Genomic DNA, 18,619 nt, shown 5'->3' with positions numbered 1-18,619 from the left:
ACCTTTCCCACAGTGATTCAATAAATAAATAAAAAAAAAAAAAAAAAAAGAGGAGTGTTGCCAGGAACCAGAGGAGAGAGAGAATTTAGAGGTCAGTGTGTAGTGAAGAGGCTGTTTTTGGAAATGATGAAACTGTTATGGATAAAAATAAGGATCACTCTTACTGTCACTGTCCTTCTGTTGTTCATTCATTTGCTCACGTGGGCCCTGTAACGTCTCCATTGTGACAATTGTTACTGTGTTTGGCATATCAAATATGTCATGGGTAACTTTTCAGGCTTGGCTGTGCAGGGAGATACTCTAGGTAGCTTGCTGGGCTCTCTGTGCGGGGTGGAGGAATCGAACTCGGGTTGCCCATGTTGCCCACTTGCAAGGCAAATGCCCTTCCCGCTGTGCTATAGCTCCAACCCATGGATAAAATAATGGTAATAGTTGCAAAACTAGCAAGTATAGCAAATGCCACTGAAATTTGTCTTAAATGATGGATCCCATAAAAAAAATTGGATTTTACACCTTACCTTTTTCACATTAGCAATAGAAGCACTTCAGACTCTCCCCTCTGGGCCTCTAATCCCTGTGCTGGCCAAGATGTTCTTATTCTTTTCTCCTTAGGAAATACTTACAACTCTTCACTTAGGAAATACTTACAACTCTTCACTTCAAAGTCTCTCCCACCACCCCCCCCAAAAGAAAAACCCTTCAACACTCTCAACGTTTGCAGCTTGATTTTTGTTTCTCTTTTCTTTGCATGTTTAACACTTGGTGGTTGTTTTGTGGTCACCCTAGGTGATGCTGGGACAACCAGGCTGTCTGCCCACATTCCAGCAAGAGCTCCAGAAAGAACTTTAGCTCTTTGAGCTCTCTCGGACCTTGTATGTGACCTGTTATTTTTCACCTATTTTATTTTTCTTCTTTGATGAATGGAATACAGTTTTTCATTAAAAATATTTTAATGTAAAATATTTTAATCAGCCAAGTGGCACAAATGCTGGCTGACTTTGACCGTGAGTGTGGAAAGGTAGGACTACAGCTGAATCTTACGAAGACAATGTTTATGAGAAACAGCCTCATTCCTGATGCCCCATTCACTCTCAACGGAATGACCATCTCCGAATGCAACAGTTATGTGTACCTAGGTCGAGAAGTCAACATGACAAATGACCTGGCACCTGAGCTGCGCAGGAGGAAGAGAGCGGCTTGGAACGCCTTCAAGAACGTCAAAAAAACAGCTAAGAGGACGAAGAACCTCCGGCTCCGGGCACATCTCTTTGATTTCACTGTTCTTCCTGCATTAACATATGCCTCAGAGACCTGGGCCCTACGCAAACAGGATGAGAATGCTATTCAGGTCTCCCAAAGAAGAATTGAAAGAGCTATGCTTGGAATATCACGTTTCATTCAAATGAGAGAAAGAATCTGGAGTTCCGACATCCGTCGATGATCAAGAATCAGGGACGCTGTCTCGTTTGCCAAGGTGTCAAAAATCAGATGGGCTGGTCACGTAATGAGATTTAAAGATGACCACTGGACTAGAGCTGTTACCGATTGGATTACACGGGATGTCAAAAGACTGCATGGCCGCCCACCTACCAGATGGTCAGACTTCTTCATCAAGATCATGAACGATCGGTTTGAGGCTTTTCATGTTCCCAGAGCAAACAGATGCCATTGGGCTACACTAGCACGCAACAGGGACAAATGGAGATGGTACTGGCACCCGCTCAAGCAAATCGACGACTAATGGAAACTTAAGTGATTAATGTAACCCATCAACTTTCCCATCATGCTCATAGGCTGTCCCGGTCCCAGTCCTTCCCCATTTCCTACCCTGTCATTCATCACCCCATATCTCTCCTAGCACCATCTCTTTGCACCACCGCATTACCAGCCTCTAGAAGAGCCGGTCCCAAACACTATGGGAGTTGTGACCTACTGCGCATATCCCAGTCTGGATTCTCCCAAGGCCCAGCCTCCAACGCCAGTTATAACGTTGGTTTTTGTGTGAGCTTCCATTAAGATCAATGTTTGGAGCAGGCTGCAGGCTCCAGGCACCATGGAAAACCCCCGAGAAGCCCCTGAAGTTATTTTGAGCTCCCAAGTCAGTAATGTCAGGATGCTGTGGTCTGAAAGACACATTGGCCACCTTGGGGAGTGTGCAAATCCAAAGAACTTAATCAAATATACCTCATTGTTGAACCATGCTGGCCTAGACCCCGGTAATATTGGCTCTGAGTATTGTTGGAAAGATGAAGTGAAATGGTGCATCTAGGGTGGCTGAACCACTGGCCTGAGTACATGGTGATTGATCTTTCTTTACATGTTACAAGAGCTGATTTCCAGGGTTCTTGCTACAACTGTTCTCTTTGCTTGGTCCCTTTTTACAGTGACCCCTGAATAACTCTGAGGGCCATTGACTGTTCATCTGTAGGTTCTTTCCCCAGTATATGTCTTAGCATCCCACAGCCTGATCACGTATTGGAGATATGTCTCTAATCTCTTAATTTAAAAACGGAGGCCATAAAACATAAAGACTGCCTCTGTGAAACTATTTTTACTTCTTAACAGGTTATCTTTATCTACTAATCCTCATTCTTCAACCTATTCCATTTTTTTATATTAAAACAAACCCTCTAACTGTGCTATTTCTCCCATTCTTTTTTGGAGGAGACTGGAGATGGAAACATACTTGCCTGTACTCAGGGCTTCCTCCTGCCTCTGTGCTCAAGGATAACATCTAGTGAAACTCCTGGGACCACATAAAATTCCAGGGATGAATCTTGGGTCAGCCTCCTGCAATGCCTTATCAGGAATATTATTTCTCTGCCCCACCCCCTCAACTGTTCATCAGACCCATAAAATTTCTCTTCTTAAGGGCTTTACAACCCTGAGCCAAGGCTCTCTTTCATAGATTCTTATCAGTTTCTCCTTTTATCCCTCCTCTAACTTCTACTTCTTTCTCATGAATCCTTCAATCCTCGCCCTCTCCAAATGATGACCACAATGGAAATCCTCTCAACATTCAGAAATTTTATTACTAATCTATTGACTTACATGCATCTATTAATTTTTTGAAAAATGTATCAGAATAAATGAAATGTGTACGGCATTTCAGGTGTTTGTCTAAGGCAACCATCTGGTACTTAAAGTGGCACCAACCATTCCAGCGACTTATAGCCATAGAATCAAGAGATGTCCATATATTTTTCTCTCTCGATAAAAAAAACTGCACTTTCCCCTAAGTGGTGCATTTGGCAGCATTCTCTCGCTCCTGCTGAGCCTTCCTCTTTATAGCCTCACGCTCTGGTCTCTGCTCTTTTGTGATGAGCTTTGACATGACTGACTCGGGAGCATTGGGCTTTCTCCATGGACTTCTTTGGAAATGGAAGTCTTGGAGTTTAAACTGACTCTGCCATTTGGTTGGAGACTGGCGCTCTGTCCCAGAGACAGGAAGAGGGCCCCGATGGAGATAAGTGCTAGCTGTTGTCTTGGAGGGAGAAGGTCCAGAAGTTGCAGGCTGAGAAATAGACTGGCTAGTAGAGCTCAGCAAAGCTGGTCGAGATTGGTTGGTCGAAATGGGCTGAGCTAGTCTGGCAGAATGTGACAAAGATGCAGCTGCTGGCCGGGATGAACTTGTGGCAGTCAGCAGAGCTGAGTTGGTAGAGCCAGCCCTGGCAGTGTAAGCTGCAGCATGACGATGCGAAGTCAGAGACTGTGGTTTTTGAGGAACACATCGAACTTGCGGCTTCCCCATGGTAAGAAAAGGCAAAGGTACAAATTTGAGCTTCCCAGGAGGTGGCAGCTCAGACTGGTTTGTAGACGAGCATTCTATCGCACAGCTGCTTGTTTTCTGAGCTTTGACCTGAATTTTCTCAAGAACTTTCCCATCCCTTATAGCACCTGCCAATGGTTTCACAGCTGAGGAGGACTGGACATCTTTGGCCTTCTTAGAACTACCCAGAACCAGGGCGGAAGAGGATCCAGGCTTTGGATCACTCTTCTTCCCCAGTGTAGCAAACTCTTGCACAGACTCAGGCATGTGCATGTCCTGGCAGCTCCGGGGCCTTTTAAGGGTCTCTTGGCAAAGCTCAAGTTGACTTTACTTGCGTTTCATCCTGGCAATGGTGGGCTTCTCTTCTGCTTTCACCTTGTTCCCTGTCTGCTTATTGTCATCAGCTTTCTCGGAGTTTTCTCTGGCCTTTTTGGTCTTCTCCTGCCCATGCCTCTTGGTCTTGCTGATTTTGCTGGACGCAGCTTTCTTAGGTTTGCTATTGGGTTTGGCAATGGTCACAGGACACCTATCATTGGCTGCAGTATTACAAAGAATCCCTGCTCCTCCTAGCATGCGTTCTGGGACTTTGGAATGGATTTTGGTCTTGGGTTCTCCCTCTAGAGGCTCAGAGGCCTGGATTTTGTTCTTCCATGTTAGGTGGGAGTTCCCCTTAGTGCCACCTGAGTTTTCTTGCCCCTGCTTCAGAGTGATGGTGTCAGTGGTGTTCATTCCCTGCGGATCTATGCATTTACATAGGTCTTCTAAGCAATTAAAGAACTGGGGAAGTTGTTTATCTTCCACCCGTGTCGTGATGTCCTCTCCAGAAAAGAGAGGTCCTGGACTGCCCTGATGATAGTCAACCACCTGGATTCCTTCCTGGTAGGGAAGCGACAGGCTATAACTATTATTTGCAACCTGAGATGTGTTCTTTCAACAAGACTGTCAGAAAGTGATAGGGACAGAGACACCATGTGGTTGGTATCTAAGGTTTTCTAATAGCGAGCTGCCACAGACATGGAACCGACAGTGGTGTTTTTGTCAAGGATAGTCACAGTAAAGTCTCCTATGTAAGACTTCTTTTCAGTACTTCCTGAAAGATCCCACTCCAAAACACTTGGGTTGGAAGCAGACCAAGTGGATAGCTGGCTCTGGCCAGACACTCCAGGCAGTATTGTTGTGCTAGAATGTTGGTCAAGATCGGCACTACCCATGTGTGGTTGGAAAGATATGCCAGTATCTGAGGGCAGGAGCCAAGCAGAACTAACAGCTGGAGTAGGTACACTGTAGTAGTTGCAGACACTTCCTGTAAGGGAAGGTGCATTGTTCACCATGGGAAGGGGGAAGCTGCAGAGAATGTGCAGTTCTCAATACAGATGGAGTTTGAATATTTTCTGTAAGGAACAAGAGTGTGATGAAAAAAATCGGTGAGACTGATAACCTCCAAAAACTTTTATTTTCTTTTTGGGTCACATCCAGCAATGCACAAGGGTAACTGCTGGTACATGCTCTCAGGTATTACTCTTGGCAGTGCTCCGGGGATCATATGGGATGCTGGGAATGGAACCCGGGTTGGTCTCGTGCAAGGCAAATGACATGTCCGCGTGCAAGGCAAATGCCGTACCTATCACTCCAGCCCAGAAAGAAACTCTTTGTGAAGATGACAAGTTGCCTTAACTGGACCCTACTTACCACACAAAAGAATCACTTCTCCTGATTCAACTTAGTAGATACGACTTCTTTATTTTAACAGGCAGACCATACATGTACCTTACAAACTAGAATGTAATTAATACATTGAAGCTGATGTATCTTCCATCCCCCTACGTAACCACTATTAGTTATTTATAGGAAGTATCATTTCTAAACCGTGTTTACACTCAAAACCTTCAAGTGCCAAGTGTGTTCTAGAGACAATCAGAAAAGAAACCACAACTATGGTTTTCGGATAGGTCGTTTTTCCTACTGGTACTCTACTCGAGACATAGTATGTTTTCTAGTCCTAGAATTGATTAAAGTCAACTGCTTTGACTGGCTCTCAGCATATTTAAAAATATTCTTTCTGTTTTGATTTGAACTATTTGGTTCTCTCCAACATTCTATCTCAAACTGTATCTCTTTCCTTGATAATTTCCCTCCATAATCTTTCTTTCCTATTTTATTCTCCCTCATATCATCTTCTACTTCTTGGGTTTTGTTGGCCAAAGTTTGTTGAAAATAACCCTAAATTTTCTTACCTTTGAGGACTTGCCCCCTACCACTCAGCACTCCACACGTTCTCCATAATCCAGTTTTTCTTATCATCGAGTTTAGAAAGAAAACTCCAAAGACACATGATAATGAATTTTGAATAGCACTAAAATTAAAATACTAAATTATAAATACAAGTGGAGATACCGCTACAGATAAAACATCCTTGTATATATTTGGTTTTCTACCAAAACTGTAATTTCTGTTTCTGTCAAAATATTGTCTCTGATTTCATGGATATCATGTCAAAATACTATTAAAAGCAAAAGGAAACACAGAGAGTGAACACTCATATATAAACATGTACTTGAGGTCATAAATATGTATCAAATATAATTTAATAAATGAGGAAATTGCCTTTGTATTTGGGAGAAAGGAAGTCAGTGTCTAAAATCACACAGCAAATGTGAACGTCAAGCTAAAATAAGGCTTACCATATTCTAGTTGATTACATTCCTCTATTTTTACATGCTGCTTTTCCTTAAGGTTAGGGATAAGAAATCTCATAAAAACTTTGAAAAATATTATTCCTTACCTGACATGATCAGAAAAGAGGAAATATCAAGGAAAGGTAAATGAGAAGGGGAGACGATGTGAGATTATGTCTGAACACTGAAGCGGGAGTCCACAAGTGTCCAGTACAGATGACAGATCACTAGTAATTGGTCCTTGGTCACTGGTCATTCACGATGATTGAAACTTGTTTAAAAACAACTGCACAGGAGCCCCAAGTTTCTACCAGGTACTGGTAGGTTTGGTGGGAGAATGATATCATAAAGAAGGCAGTTGAAAGGTAGAGACTAGCCAATAGAAAGGTCAGATTCCCAAGAAGAAGACTGGATTGGATAGACTGAGTTGTAGACTTAGCAGGCTAGAGAGATGGAATCTTTACAAGACAGTTATAACAGTTTCATTTTCCTTAGACTCTTAGTTTAGGGAAATACTCCTATATACTTATTTCATCAAAAAATCAACAGGTACTTGGTAATAATTTATATTGCCTAGTTAACCAATAACATTTAGTTACTACTAGTGTACTTTGTATAATGTTTAATAATAAAAATAAATTCTATGTTAATGATTTATGATATACATTATTACTTAATTTAGGTGTATGAAATGATGGATTATTATGAGAAATCTTCCCCTAGCAAAACCCCCTTAGTTTAGGGTGTTCTGCTAGCAAACATGCACCCAGAAAATAATAGTAGGCAAGGATAGAATATATGACACAGTATCTGCCAGCTGTAAACTTGTGTCAGGCAAAAATAGACTAATACTTTGTAGGGTCTTTTAGATTTAGGGAACAATATAGCCAAAACTAGAATAAACAACTTTCACAATCTTTTTATTTATTTATTTTGATTTTGGGTCCTCACCTAGCCATGCTCAGGGCTTGCTCCTTGCTCCACACTCAGGAATCACTCCTGGAGGAGCTCGGTAGACTGGGTGCAAGAGAGGTACCCTGCCCACTGAATTCTCTCTCCTGAGCAAACAACTTTAAATTTTACTGATGCCTACTGATTCTCTGTGAACTACACTAGCCTCTGCTCTCCAGATCCCTGTGGCATGTTATATACTTCCTAACTGTCCTTGATGTCTCTGTCAACTTCAACATTGGCTCACCTGTTGGGATCTGCTGGTGTTGGCGGAGCAATATTGCATTATATTGACCTGCTATGAGACCACTGAATGGTGCACAGGTGACCCTAAATCTAAGTCAATCCTTTTGTTTGTCTACTTCTGTGTTTGTCTCATTCTCTGTGAGTGACCACTGCTGAATGGAGGTTCAAAGTGACAATTGGATTTGGCAGATGAGAAACAATTTACACATATTATAACCAATTATTGTGATCAACAAATTATACCATTTATTTGAAAATCCCAAGTAGTGTGGGATAATTGGGGACCTCTAAAGAGAATCAGAAAGAACACAACAAATACTTGAATGCAGTTGTCATTTAAAATAGTGTCGTCATCTGGATCAAAGTGAAAATCCAGTGGGAAACACACTTGCCTTGCACATGGTCGACCTGTATTCAATCCCTGCCATCCCAATACATATGGTCCCTTGAACGCTTGAGAATTGTCTTTATACATGGCAAGCACCCTGCTCACTGCACTATCAATCTGGATAGCCCAGGAAATGTGTGTGTTATGTATATGTGTTTGTGTGTGTGTGTAGAGAGAGTTTTTGGGCCAGCCCCAGTGATACTCAGGTACTCCTGTCTCTGTGCTCTGTGATGACTCCTGGTGGTGCTCATGGGACCATATGTGATGCTGGAGAGAGAACCAGGACCAGTCACATGGAATATCAATATATTAACCCTACATTATTGCTCAGTGCTGGAGCTGAAATATATTTTTGAAATGAAAAAGAGATGAGCCAGTAGGAGTCAGTGCAAAGACACAATCAGGAACTGTGCTGGGGAAGGATCACCCAGGTGGCCAGGGACAGATTTCATACTAAAACTGCACAGATGAGCAGAGATAGACACAGATCCTCAAAGAGTAACCAGTTTACTATGTGTAGTTTTTTAAATAGAAAATATTTCCTTATCCCTAATTAGCAAAAGGAAGAAAGGAAGTATGACTGAGAGGAAGAAAGAGAGAAAGAAAGAAGGAACAAGAGAAGAAAAAGAAAGAAAGAAAGAAAGAAAAAGAAAGAAAGAAAGAAAGAAAGAAAGAAAGAAAGAAAGAAAGAAAAAGGAAGAAAGAAAGGAAGAAAGAAAAGAAAAGAAAGAAAGAAAGAAAGAAAGAAAGAAAGAAAGAAAGAAAGGAAAGGAAGAAAGAAAGGAAGGAAGAAAGGCACATGTAAGGAAGGAAAGAGGGATGAAAGGAAGGATGGAAAGTAGGAAGGAAGGAAGGAAGGAAGGAAGGAAGGAAGGAAGGAAGGAAGGAAGGAAAGAAGAAGGAAGACATTTTCGGCTGCTGGGGCTGGCTTCATTGGACCTCACCCACCCCCACTCTGAGATGGCCTGAATAAAACAGGCTGGCATGGGATCTAGGGTTTGTCTATGGTATATTATTCTGTGCTCTCTTCTGAGTGATTTATTGTTGAGTCTCTGAATCAAGGCCATTGCTGAGATTTTGTGGCTCCAGAGGTGGTTTGTGGTTGTGACTGCCAAACTGCTGGAATCGGGGGGAGAAAGGGAGAGGTCACCCATTCTCTGATTTCATTGAGCCTGGAGTTTTCAATCAGAAGTCCCACACACCTGAGTTTTTCTGCAGATTCACACATAGATGAGGCTTCTCCACACATGAGGCTAGAGGCCATGATCATGGCTTTCAAATTCTGGAGTTTTTTGGCTGCTGGGGCTAGCTCCTTTGGGGCATGGAAGGGATGGGACTCCAAATTGATTTTGAATCACATTTTCTTTATTTTCTTATCTTTTTTTGAGAGTTCTCTTGATTGAAATTTTACATTTTTTAAATTTTATGAATCACCATGATAGGGATACAAGCTTTCATGTTTGAGTTACAAACATATAATGTTCAAACACCCATCCCTCCACCAGTGCACATTCTGTAGGATAAATCTGTTCTCTCCTTTCTGCAAAGCCTCAGGAATAGTTGATAGTTGATAGTTTCTTGATATTTTATTGGACTGAGGAAAAACAAAAAACACCTTAGGAGGTATTCTGCCCTTGAGCTGTCAGGAAGGGCTATAGAATTACCTTTTAGGTGGGCCCTCAGGAAGGGCTTTATTCTGTTGAGTTGGCTACTAGACTAGATGGAGTGTCACCCCAGACTGCCAGGGAATTGGAGAGACAATGGAGCTAGAGACAGAGAGAGCAGGGCTGCAAGATGGATCTCAGAGAGACTATCAAGGAGAACAAGTGCTAGAGAACCTAGGCCCTCCATAACATAAATTTTTTCTATGGGATAAATTTCCTGGTAATAAACTGCTACAAAGATCAACCGGCCAGGCCCTGGTCTCTTCCTTTGTCTGCCCTTGGCCAATTGCCTTCCAGATCCAGGCCACACACAGTAGTTCTAGGGCACCGAATGAGGGCGGTGAGATAGAGCCATCCAGAGAGCCCGGGAACACACAACCCTCAGCGTGTCTCCCCAGAAACCGCCCCCGCTTTTGCCCTCCCACTGCCTTCATGGCAGACAATTTCCCACATATTATCTCTTTGATCTTATATCTTTGATGCTAGAGCATTTCTAACAAAATATTATCAACTTAATACCTACTAATATGCATAAAACAATGGCTTGTATACAGTGGGTACTTCATAAGTTCTTACTATTTACGGGAGCACTCCAAAATTCTCAGAGGTGACTCCTGCTCGAAACTCAGTAATTATGCCTGGCAGTGCTTGCCGAAAAATATGGGATGTCTTAGATTGAACCTGGATAGGCCCTGACCAAGCCCAATACCTATCTGCTTTACTATTTCTCTTGCTGAGGTATTACTATATTTAAATTTAGTAAATATATTTATTCATCCTGGTCGAGCTGAGTTTGATGCCTCTGCCCCTCTCAGAGAGCCCGCAAGCTACCGAGAGTATCTCGCCCGCACATTAAAGCAAGGCAAGCTACTGTGCTGTATTCAATATGCCAAACACAGTAACAACAAGTCTCACAAGGGAGACGTTACTGGGCCCACTTGAGCAAATCGATGAACAATGGGAGGACAGTGCTACGGTGTTATATGCAAGATGAAATTCCTAGTGGTTTATAGACGGAAGTGTGAGAACTGTGAATAACAGAAAATTTCACTATTCGATACTCAAAATTATACGTCTGCACTGATTCAACCTTGATCTTTTTTTTTTCAAGTCTTTCCATTTCTTTTTTTTTAATTTTTATTAGTGAAACATCATGAGGTACAGTTGTAGACTTACATATTTTTGTGCTTGGGTTTCAGTTATACAATTATAGAGTCCCTATCCATCTACCAGTGCCCATTTTTCACCACTATGGATCCCAGTATTCTTCCCAACCCCCATACCCTCCATTGCACCCAGGATCTGTGGCAGGGAATGCCAGATTTTTCACTGTTCTAGTTCAGCAGTCCTCCAGAATTACCACACTAAAAATAAAATACATGTCTTAAACTAGTATATATGTATGTTCTCAAGACATTTCAGAACTCTTATTGTGATGGTACCAATTTAACTTTCTCTTCCATTAATGAACATTAATGGAATAAGGTTCTGAATACACTTGGGTTTCAGAGATCCTGTCTCAAGTCATCAAACCTAGAATCTGTACTTCAGCATAAATTTCATGATGAAGTGGTGCTTCATTCATACTCCTATTCCATGATATGAACCTCCTATTATTTTTTTAGGAAAGCGAATAAAGTTTGAGTACACTATAGTACAATGCTAAGCTCTGTATAGCACTTAATAGTTTAAAAATGTCTAATTTTTTTAAAAGTTTTAGTTTGGAGCAGGTTGAATCTGGGTCATAGCCCTTACTGCTCAGGGATTACTCCTGAGTCTGTGCTAGGGACCGCTGCTGAAGGTGCTTAGGAGATCATACGTGATACGAAAGATCAAACTGAGGTCAGCTGTGCACAGGGCCAGGACCTTATCAAATGTACTATCCCTCTGTCCAAAGTCTCTTTTTTTTAATTAATTTATTTATTTATTGAATCGCTGTGGGAAAAATTACAAAGCTTAGGTCAAAGTTACAAAGTTTAGGTCTCAGTCATGCAAATATCAATCACAATTCCCTTTACCAATACTTATTTTTCACCACGAAGAACCCCAATAAACCCCCACCCCCAACCCCCCCAATGTCTGTGGGGTAGATGAATTCTAGTTAACACTCTGTCTACTTTGACTACCTTCATTGTTTTGATAAAAGTTGCACCATTATTATTTAGACTTTACCCTCCCCCCAAACTCAGCCATGCTGAAAAAGCATTGTGAAATGATCTGCTTTCTACAGCTGGGTTCAAGAATTAAATGATGTCACGTGGCCGCAATTGGTTTTGGATTTCTGCTATTTTATTTATTAACCCTGCAAGTATTTCTACTGAGAGTCAGATAATTAAGAGATTGGTCTCTGTGCTTCTGGGGCCATGGCCGTGCCGGAGAGCCGCTCGTGGGGGGCAGCTGGTAACCTCAGTCAGGTGTGAAGGACGGGCCGGAGCGCCCCCCCATCCCATGAGGTATCCATCGCGCCCCCACCCCCGGCTCAGACCTGCTCTCCACCAGGCTCCCATGCGGCCACCATCTTTCTTTCTAGAGAGGAGAGGGTGAATGGGGCAACACCCTTTCCCCTCCGGGCAGGCAAGATGGCACGGATTAATGCGTAGTCCATTCGCTTTTCTGCTCCAAGCTGCTGGATTTCTGTATTAAGTCCTTGTGCTTCTGGGGCCGTGGCCGTGCCGGAGAGCCGCTCGTGGGAGGCAACTGGTGACCTCGGTCAACCTTGATCTTAAGTGGTCTTTCTCTATACACTTTCATTTTTTGCCAACCAACTGTTTTCTAATGATCACAGTCCTAAGCCTCTGCCTTAGTGCTGAACTCACATGTTCCTTCTCTCCACATGGCACCTTTGGGGCTTTCAGCATTCAGTTTTCAGAATGAGCCTTGTGGACCATGCTGAATTCTCTTTCTGAACACCTGGTAATTGAATACAGAATCCTCTGAGTTATTCTTGATTTTGTTTTCCTCTTCATAGTTTTCCACACTCAGAATTGTTGCTTTGATCTCTTGAAAATGTTTTTTATCCACTTGGGGTTTTATCAAAACTTGGGGGCAAATCTGCAATTGAGAAACTGTCCATAGACAGGAGGTATTTCAGTTAAATACACTGAGATTTTTAAATGTATGAAACCTGAAGTTAAATAAACTCAGTTTAAGTTTAGACTCCCCTCACTCATTTTACAGCACCTATTTTCACACCCGACATCAGAGCTTCAAATGCAGATTGGAAGTTATGATAGTATAATGACCACCTAGGTTTCCTTAGAATAAACCTTCAGTAGCATAGCAAGGAATGCCACAATTTCATAGTTGGTCAGTCTGCCAGTATGACCACAGTAATAATAAGCTCCATTTCTTAAATTATTGTTTTTGTGATTTCTGAAGACATTAAAGAACTCTTATTGTGATGATACCACATTAACTTTCCCTTACTTTAATGTACAAGATTCTGAATACACAATATACTCAGAGATCCTGTCCAAAGTTATCAAACCTAGAACCACTACTTGAGCACAGAATTCATGATGAAGTGGTACTTCATTCCTTCTCCGATTCCATGTATGAACTTCCGTTTTTTTTTTTTTTTTGAGGAAAGTGAAGAAATTGACTATCTTATGCTAAGTTCTGTATAGCATTTGATAGTTTACAAAGTTCTATCTTGAAAAAAAAAAGATTTAGTTTGTGGGAGGCAGAATGTGGTTCACAGACCGCAGTGCTCAGGGCTTGCATCTTGCTGTTGCTCAGGGTTCACTTTACGAAGGAGTTTAGGGGCTCATATGTGATGCTGAGGATCAAACTTAGGTCAGCTGTGTGCAGGGCAAGTGCTTTCCCGACTGCGCTATTCCTCTGTTTCAAGTCTCTTAGTTTTAAGTACGGTTCACACAGAAAATCTTTCAAATACAAAGAAAACAACGGCACCACATGACCAACAGTAAGAAATATAGCAGCTACCTCCAATCTTCAAGCTCAGGGCCTTGTCCACGATCCTTCGAAGAGCCAGTAACAATGCCTTGCCCATTGCCGGAAGGAGTCCAATTGTGGCACCACGAGTTGTGTGGAGGGAGTATCTCGTTTAAGGGGGACTGATTCCTTCCGTGGATCCTTTGTAGTGATGAATTCCCTGGGGATCGAGACTGCCCTGGCATTGCAACCTTCCAATCAGACTTTTTGTCTGACATCAACTTCAGAATTACCTATGTCTTGCAGTAGCAGGATTCAAATACTTGAGAGTAACCCAGCACCAGAGCTCCCGGATGTTCCCATAATAGATTCAGCACAAAGTAACCAGGCACTGCCCCCAGCTCCAACTTAGGAACAAACAGATAAGAATTGGGATGAGATGAACCTTGGGCTTTCAAAGTCTCTGGATACCTACCAGATCCCAATAGAAAACCAAGATCCTCTACTGTGCCCTTTAAAAATCCCTCTTATCCACCAGGATTTCATGATTTATTTTTAAAACATAGATGACAAGTATCTTTATCAATCAGGAAAATATCATTCCCAAAGTTTCAGAAACAACCACCTAAATCCAAGTTAAATATTTTTAATGTAGGAGAACTCAGTCTCCACAAAACTGAAATTAATGTGAGACATCTGAGACTTGACTTTTCTATTTCTTGTTAGAATCTAAAAGCAGGTGTCGACTGCTATCAAAATGCTGTCTTGTTAGGAAGAAACTACTTTTTTTTCTTTTTTGATCACACCCGTTAAATATGAGTTAAATATTATTGCGTGAGTATGTGGGCTTTGAGTAAGTGGGCCAAGGGAGTCTGAGGAGAGTGAAGTGGTGTTCTTATGGGAAGGACAACTTCCTCGTGATGGAAGGCTGTTTGTGTCATAAACTCTCTTGACAAAACAGTTTTTAAAGTATTGAATCCTGGTGACAAACTCAGTTTCAAAATTGTTCTTGATTGAGTTTCAGTCATACACATCCCAACACCCGTTACTTCACCAGTGTATATTTCCCACCACCAATGCTCTTAGCTTCCTAGCCACCACCCTCACCTCTATGGCACACAATATTCTTCTCACTTTCTCTCTCTCTCTGTCTCTGTCTCTCTCTGTCTCTGTCTCTCTCTTTCCCCTCTATCTCTGTCTCTGTATATCTGTTTCTCTCTGTCTCCTTTTCTCTCTCCTATTTACTGTCTCCTTTCGACCACTATAGTTTGCAATACAGATTATCATGTTAATTCCTTTCCCTACTTTCAGCACGCAGTTCTATTCACAGTCATCATTTCCAAATACTTTGTCATAGTGGTCCTTTATCGATCCTGACTGCAGGCCCTTCTGCCCCCAATCTTGTGGACCAGTCATCCTGGTCCTTGTTTCTACTCTACTTGGAAACTAATTTCATATTATGTTTTTTCATATATATATATATAAGTTATTATTATTTTTAAGTTATAAAAAATGAGACGCTGTCTCATTTGCCAAGACATCAAAAGTCAGATGGGCTGGACACGTAATGAGGTTTACAGACAACCGCTGGACTAGAGCCATTATTGATTGGATTCTACGGGACATCAAAAGATCACGTGGACGCCCACCTACAAGATGGTCAGACTTCTTCGTCAAGACCCTGAATGATCTGTTTGAGGCTCTGCATGTTCCTAGAACGAACAGATACCATTGGGCTACGCTAGCACACAACCGGGATGAATGGAGACATTATTGGCACCTGCTCGAGTAAATCGACGAATAACGGGGATTAAGTGATTAAGATTAAGTGATTAAGTGATATATATAAGTGCAGTCATTGTATTCCAGTCCCTCTACTGCTAACTCAAATCATTCAGCACCATACTATTTGTTCATCTATTTTATGTTCATCTACTTCTGAGAAGATTTTATGACCTTTTTCTCCTGATCCTGTGTTGTATAGATGTACCATAATGTTCTTCTTCAGTCCTCTGTGCTCGACACTCAGGCTGTTTCCAGATTCAGGCTATTGTGAACAGTGCTGCAATGCACATAGAAGTGCCAGTGATATTTCAGCTGTTTTTTTTTAAGTCTAGGCTTATTTCCCCAATGTGACATTACTGGGTCACATTGAAACTCAATTTCTATTTTTGGGGGGAATGACCATATTGTTGTCCAAAAAGGCTGGGCCAGTCGGCCTTCCCCCCAACAATGACTGAGAGCCCCTTTCTCTGGCATCTGTACCAGCACTGGTTGTTCAGGGATATACGCCTCTGAGGAGCACAGAGAGGTGAGCAGGTTGGTCCTAATCCTGTTGGGCGCCAGAGTAGTCAGAGGGGCCCTGTGCCCACACCCCGCAGTCAGTCTGGGTTCCAGAATCCTGAGCCCTCAGTGCCCAGCACAGCCCACAGGCTGATGTTAGACTGGCCGTGTCCTGTGTCCTGTCTCCCTGGGGGTAGCTGTGGGGGAGTCTGATCCTCTCCCCCGGAGCTGTTCCTGGAGCTGCTGCCCTTCAATGCCAGGGCGCCTTCTGGTCTAAGAGGCCAAACTACAAGCGCGACTGTGCCACTATGCAGGCCACTGAGAGACAATTCATCGCTGTGGCCACCTGTGTCCTCACCACTTGCCTTGGGGATCTGAGCCAGCCCGCACAGGCATGGATGCTGGAGTACTGGATCCTGGTGGCACAGGTGTGTTGGGGGTGAGAGCCCCTGTGGAGTTGGGGGCCCTGGGTCCTGGTGGCCGTCCAAGTGGGGGCCCATGGTCCTGCCTTCTCCTTTCTCGAGTTGTGCCCACTGTCTCCCGAGGATTCCTTGGGGATCCCTGTGTCTCCCATAGACCCCAGACCCTCAGTGTCCCCCGTGTTTGGGCTCTGCCCTGGGGCCTGCAGGTGCTCAGACTCCAGCTGCCCTGTCCCCTTCTCTCGCCTCCCAGGAGTGCCAGCGCCTCCACAACTGGGCGTCCACCAACGCCATCCTCTGTGCCTTGCAGAGCCCAGTCAACCGCAGACTCCGCCAGACCTGGCACCACGTATCCTGGTGGGTGCCCCCAAAGCTGCAGTCTCTGCGCTCTGTCTGCAGTGCCCCTCAGTGCGCTGGGACCCCTGGTGAAGCACTTGGGGGCCCAGGAGCTGGACAGGGAGTGGGACTCAGGGTTTTCACCTGAGCTCTGCTTCTGTTTCTAGTTTCCTTAAGTGTTGGGGACAAGGAAAGCCAGAAACAGGATATGTGGATTTTGGGCCCACATTGCCAAACTTTCTGTGAACCCCCCCCCCCCAGGGTACTGGGTACTGGGCCTGCGTGGGTGCCAAGTTCTGCGTGTTCCACTCCAGTGATGCTGGTCCCGGGGACAGTGAGTGACTCTGCGTATGGGGGTGGGTCTTGGTGCATGTCTCAGACTAGAATTGAGCATGTGGGGCAAGTCCATTCCACTAGCTCAATCTTAATCACAGATGTTCAGTTTGTTCCTGTCACAGACCCCCGTATCCAGATCTCAGCACTCACTGCCCAAACCAAGCTGTGTACAGTGGGATTGGAGGGGGACCCCTCAGTCGCCCCCTACTGGCCCTGAGCTGTTGCTGCAGGAGCCCAGGATACTGCACAGACAGCTGCTGTCCACTAGTGTCCCACCTGGGGCTCAGGGGATGCAGGGACTCTCCCTAAGGACAAAAATGTTCCCTTCCTGGGTGGAGCGAGTGGAAGCTGAGGGCCCTGGAAAGACAGATCCAGCGATATAGCGCTGCAAGTCCCCAAAGGGAATTTTTTTTTAACTCTCCAGAGTCCTTTATTTAACCACCTGCAGGCAGCTGGCGCAGACCAGAGGCCCTGGTGCCCCGCACACTCGAGGCGTCCCCTTGCTCTGCCGGCTGTGGCCCCAGGCTCCGTCCAGCTTCCGCCAGGCCAGAGATCGCCACCAGGGGAGAGGCCGTACCCCTGGGTCCCGACAGGTGACTCCCAGAGCGCCAGGCTGCTCCTGACCCCTTCCTCACCCTGAGGCAGGATGTGCCCAGGACAGGCCCTGGGGCAGCCCCTCCCAGCCTTGCACTGGAGGAGGGCAGAGCAACACCCCCCTAGTCTGGACCCCAGGGAGAAGGGAAAGGCTGGAGGCCTGCATGGAGGAGGCCGGAGGAGGGGCGGGTGCTGGGCTCTCATGTGTTTTCTCTGACTTTCCAGTCTTCTCTGCATGGACAGGGGAGGCATGTGGGAGGGATTAGGACCTGTTGGGGGCTGTGGGGACAGGAGGCCCTGGGGGAATCTGCCTGGGGCTGCCGGTCTGGGTGGGGGCTGCTGGTTCCACTGATGCTGTTCTCCTCAATCTGGGCCTGAGGGAGGAGAGAGGGTTGGGCGTGTGGGCACAGAGGCTAAGGGAAGGGTGCTTGTCCCCAGGAGGAGCATGGATGCAGCTTCAAGTCCTGGCTGAAGAACCTCGCAAGAGGACAGGAGAGACCCCTGAGGCAGGTGAGGGGCATGTGCGGGACTCAGGGACAGGGGTGGCCCCCACCAGGGTTTCCCCTAAGAAAGGAGGCCCGTCCCTGCCCTGCCTCCTGATGAACCCACCCCTACTCCCAGGGCAGAGCAGGCGGTTGCAGAGCTGGTGTGTGGAGGGCAGTGGGGGTGCCCCAGGGAGAGTGCTGGGACCCCGGAGGCCAGGGAGGCTCTCAGTTGTGAGGGGAGGTGGACCTTGGGGGTGATCATGGAGGGACTCCTGCTTACCTGGAGCCAGGCATGGGAGGCTGATGCCTGGGGGTGTCCTGGGGTCCCCAGGCACAGGGCCCCTTTCTAACGGCCCCTTCGTCACAGTGTGTGATCCCCTTCCTGGGGCCCTACCTCCAGCAGCTGGAGAAACTGGACAGAGACATGGCAGATTTTGAGGTGAGTGGGCTGGGGCGGGACGGGCTGGAGCCCCCCACCCTTGCATCTCAGCCCTGGGCAGCCCTCCTGAGGGAGACTCGTGGGGCTTCCAAGGTGGTGGGTCACACGCCTGAGGCAGGAGCAGCACTGGGAGCCAAGGT

This window comes from Sorex fumeus, unplaced genomic scaffold (assembly GCF_029834395.1).
Source record: "Sorex fumeus unplaced genomic scaffold, SorFum_2.1 ptg000098l, whole genome shotgun sequence".
In the NCBI taxonomy this organism is placed as follows: domain Eukaryota; kingdom Metazoa; phylum Chordata; class Mammalia; order Eulipotyphla; family Soricidae; genus Sorex; species Sorex fumeus.
Note: the sequence above shows the minus strand (reverse complement) of the source record.